At 34.4% G+C, this 5,077-nt stretch overlaps 1 pseudogene; it reads left to right on the top strand.

Annotated features, from left to right (window-relative positions):
* Window positions 1–200: 200 nt before the first annotated feature.
* Window positions 201–4,758, top strand: LOC111885044 (DEAD-box ATP-dependent RNA helicase 20-like; annotated as a pseudogene).
* The last annotated feature ends 319 nt before the right edge of the window (window positions 4,759–5,077 follow it).

Below are 5,077 nucleotides of genomic sequence, written 5' to 3'. Positions count from 1 at the left end.
GAACGTTTCCGCCGTTCTTGGTTTTGGGGTGTGACAGCAGGGGTTCTTGATTTCTCTATGTTGATGTGTGGTGACACGAACAAAAAAAAGGAGTGTAGCGCCTCTGCCTTTCAATTTCATTTGTCGGTTGTTACTTCCTCCTACTTCTCCCCTACTAACCTATTCTCTCATCATGGATTCCGATCGTCAGTCTGCCATAGATGGCGGTGGCGGCAGATCCAGTGGAAAAGTCTATAAACGGTGGCTAAGCGCTACCAGAAAGACTCCATATGACTGCCCTACTGCGCCTCCCCAACCAGAAAGCCCTAATTGATTATATGGAGTTTTTTTCCCTGCCAAATTTGTTGTTGGTGGTGCTAGTAAACTTTTTTCCTCAATTTGGAACCCCAAGAGTTGGGCCTCGCATTCGTCTTCTTCAGACAACGATTCTGATTCAGGTATAGAATATCCGATTTTTTTTATAGTTATGCAGTAATTGGTCAAATATGGGGATTATTGAGTGTTAAACTGGCAGAAATCACAATTGCAGATAGTTTAACCTTTGTGATTTTTGGATTCTTATAGTGCTAAAAAGGGAGATATACAAATTAGGGCTAGTTACATATGTACGATATAATTATGACAATCTGGTAAAAACATTGGTTTGATTTCACACATATTTAAGTAAATTTTTTGACTCTTAGTCATAAAGATCATACACCCTGCAACATCTGGCGTTTAAATTTCTTGTTTATTGATTTGGTTATCAATAGTTTAAATTTGTTCTCACATGTTTTGACAAAGGTTATATAGAAGATGAATCTGAAGATAATGGAAACCTTTCTGATGGGGGTGTTGAATTGAACCAGGTAATTTCAAAGTTCTTCTTTTGTATCATGGAACCCTAGCTTTATGGCCACACTTAATGAGCCTAAATGTATATATATATATATATATATATATATATATATATATATATATATATATATATATATATATATATATATATATATATATATATATATATATGTCTAAGTAGTACCCACTTTTATTATACCAGAATGAAGGCATTTCATCTGGAAAGAGTGAGAACATCGATATCTCAAACAATCGCTTCTCAATTGACCCTCCGTTCGAAGAAAAAGGTAAGCATTTTTCGTATACAACTGGTATTGCTTTTGATCGAATGTGTCATGTTTCGTATTAAGTGAAAAAAATGATTCTCATATCATCATTTCTACGTATTAACCATTGATTGCTTCTAGGTGGGATTCCCAAGGGTATTTCTAGCCAAACATAAGGGACGTGAACCTTTTGTTGTCACAATGCAACCTCCAAATGTGACTGGTTCATTGCACATAGGACATGCTATGTTTGTAACTCTTGAGGTTAGGTAAATGTTTACTAACAACATAGATTCACATAAAAACTTTGTAAAATTCATCATTTTTTCTTCATTCAATTTGTAAAAAAACAAACCATTCATATTTGCAATTGTGTTCCAGGATATTATGATCAGATACAATAGGATGAAGGGCAGACCTACACTCTGGCTCCCTGGAACTGGTCATGTTGGCGTTGCAACTCAGGTTTGAGCTTTTCCACAAATGGATTTCTGATTATTGTATTATTCTACTTAGTTAATATATTATATATCTAACATATATTGTTTTCAGTTGGTTGTTGAAAGAATGTTGGCATTTGAAGGAATTAAGAGGGCTGAATTAGGTAGAGAAGAGTTCACAAAGCGAGTTTGGGAATGGAAGGAAAAGTACGGAGGAACCATTACAAATCATAAAAGGTGACTTGGTGCTTTTTGTGATTGGACCAGAGAACATTTCACACTTGATGAACAACTAAGTCATAAGATGATATTCCATCACATTTTAAACCTAATAATCTCAGAAACTATGTTTAAATAGTTAATTATAAATGTTCATAAAAATTCATGTTGTAGGAGCTTGAGTCAATGGAAGGACAAGATCAGGCAATAGAGATGTATATGAATAAGGAAGTCAGTGAACTTAAGAAAGAATTAGAAGAACTAAACATTTATTGCAGGATGAAGAGAAATATAGAGCTGAAATCGCGAAGCTGAACCCCAATAGTAACAGGAGCCATGGAAGAATATTGGAAATTAGTAATAGGGTTATGAACACTAGTAGGAGGGCATACATTTTGTGCTTGGTAAGAGTTCTGACCACTTTGTGGATCCATTTCTTGACTATGAGTTTGATTGGGGAGAACCATTGAGGGTTGATGAGTACAGGAAGTATCGGTAATAGAATGAGCACAAAGGACGTGAAGGTCAAATTCACAATCAGAACATGAATAGGATAATCCATTTCCAGCAAGTTTACAAGTATCACAGTAAAAGGAGATGGACCGATTGTGTTAGTTTTAGCTCCAACTCATGAACTTGCTGTTCGAATACAACAAGAAGCAACTAAATTTGGCGCATCTTCAAAGATTAAGAATACTTGCATTTATGGTGTTGTTCCACAAGGTCCTCAAGTTCGTGATTTACAGAAAGGTAGGTGATGATAAGCTCAAAGATGACTTTACTACTATGGATCGAGTATATCCTAATGCTTCTTCAGCTTATTCAACATTTTCCAACATTATATCTATCTATCTTTGTTGTTCCTAAAGCACATGTTTCATCATCATTTTTTTTAAATCTTTTCTTTTAGGTGTTGACATTATCATTGCTACACCTGGAAGATTGATTGATATGTTGGAGTCTCATCATACAAACATGAGGAGGGTGACTTACCTTGTGTTGGATGAGGCAGATAGGCTGATTGACATGGGTTTTGAACCTCAAATGAAAAAAATTGTTTCATAGGTTTTAGAATTGTGATTAGTAGTTTTTAACCTTCCTTTTATAATAAGAGAAAACTAAAATATATATTTTCAATTTTTTCTTATCTTATGGGATTTTGTATATACACAGATTCGACTAGATTGTCAAACCTTGTATTGGAGTGCTACATGGCCAAAGGAAGTCGAACAACTTGCAAGACAGTTTCTTTACAACCCATACAAAGTAATTGCTTTTTTTTTCTATTTTCACCATATGTTCATATTTAATCCTTTTTTTTTGGACATTTGAAATTTGGACAGGTGGTGATTGGTTCACAAGACATAAAAGCTAACCATTCGGTTCAGCAACATGTTCATATTGTTACTGAGAATCAAAAGTACAACAAGTAAGCCGACCGTTTTTATAGATGATTTTTTATTTTCAACTTTTTAGACGCTTTAAAATAATAAAATTTGATAATTTTTTTTTCAGATTGGTGACACTGCTAGATGAAATCATGGATGGGATTAGAATTCTAATTTTTATGGATATGAAAAAAGGGTGTGACCAAATCACCCGCCAACTTAGAATGGACGGGTGGTCCGCATTATCAATCCATGGAGATAAAAGTCAAGCAGAAAGAGATTGAGTTTTATCCGAATCCAAAGCTGGTAAAAGTCCAATAACGATAGCAATAGATGTTGCAGCTCGTGGCTTAGGTACGTTTAATTTCTCAACTAATTATTATATATTTAATGATTCATATTGTTGATTGTTTAATATTTATAAAAATGAAAATGAAAATGTAGATGTGAAGGATGTGAAATATGTGATAAATTATGATTTCTCGGGTTCCTTGGAAGATTATGTTCATAGGATTGGGAGAACAAGAAGAGTCGGGGCTAAAGGGATATCATACACTTTCTTTACAGCAACAAATGCTCGGTTTGCTAAGGAACTTATTGCCATACTTAGGAGGCCAGTCAGAAAGTCAACCCTGATTTAGTGGCAATGGGGTGGCGTGCACCTCCTCCACCCTCAGGTTTGTTTGTCCGGGTTTGATTTTTCAAAAAAAATGACATATTTGCCCTTTGGTTTTGTTATTGAGGCTTTGATGTTTGAATTATTTATGCCATGGGCGTTTTCGTGACGGATGAGAAGGGTGTGATGGATGTATTGCAGGATAAGTTGGATAAGGAACTAAAGTTTACAGGTATCAAAGTCCTTGGATACTTTTTTTAAGAATTTTGAATTTGGTTTCCTTCTTTTGAACTTTCTTCTGCAGCTTATTCCATGTGGCGGTGGACAATAATGAGACAACTTGTAATGTTGATGATAGCCAAAGCTGAACCCCAATACAGTGAGGAACACTTCCTTTTTCAATAATTGATTTGTTATAAAATATAAATATAAATTATATTTATGTACAGGATGTATATCGAACAGGTACTTTTATGGAACTTGTTCGAGTTCTTGCTCTATCATTTTCAGATGATGGAAAATGTGTCAAGGTATGCTTATCATGGTTCTGATGGAATTGGAATTGGAGATTCCATTCCATGGCATTTTTGATTGGCAAATGGATGGAATTAAATTATATCAGATTCCTTCAAATTCCATGTTTGATGGGATTCACTATTCAATTCTATTCTTCCTTTTTTGTTAAATTCCATTCCATTTCCAGCCAATTAAAGGCATGACAGATTAAGATTCTTCCGATTCCAACTTCTAAACTGTAAATGTCAAATTCAGTTATTGTATATACAACAAAAAAACATTCAAATATAATTAAAAGTTTAAAATTTATTCAAGTTTCTGTTCAAAGATCCATGGGAGAAGAAGCACTTGCAAGAATGCCATTACAGCATGCAGGAACAAGAAAGATTTTGGAGTACATGGATTGGGGTAATGATAGAGCCATGGGGACCTTCACAAACACTGGTGTTATAGTTACTCTTTTGCAAAATAAATAATGTAGGATTTGTTTATTGTATTGCATGTTAAGTTACCGATTTGCCATGTGTAGGTTCTGATAGCTCTGGCAACCTCCTTCCATGCCCCGAAGGCTCCCAAAGTTCCTGCATCAGGTTATTCTTTTAGAAAGGAAATTGTCAAAGGAGAATTTAGTCATGGGTTTCTTTTAATGTTGTACATGTTTTGTTTTCTATAATAAATATTATGCAATATTAGCAATGTGTTACATTTACTTACTATTGGAATGATTATTTGTATTTGACATAATAGTGCAATGAATTATCTATATTGTTTGTGGTATTTTATTTTGTATTATGA

The sequence above is a fragment of the Lactuca sativa genome, chromosome 5 (assembly GCF_002870075.4).
Source record: "Lactuca sativa cultivar Salinas chromosome 5, Lsat_Salinas_v11, whole genome shotgun sequence".
Classification (NCBI taxonomy): domain Eukaryota; kingdom Viridiplantae; phylum Streptophyta; class Magnoliopsida; order Asterales; family Asteraceae; genus Lactuca; species Lactuca sativa.
Note: the sequence above shows the minus strand (reverse complement) of the source record. Positions and strands in the feature narration are given on the sequence as shown.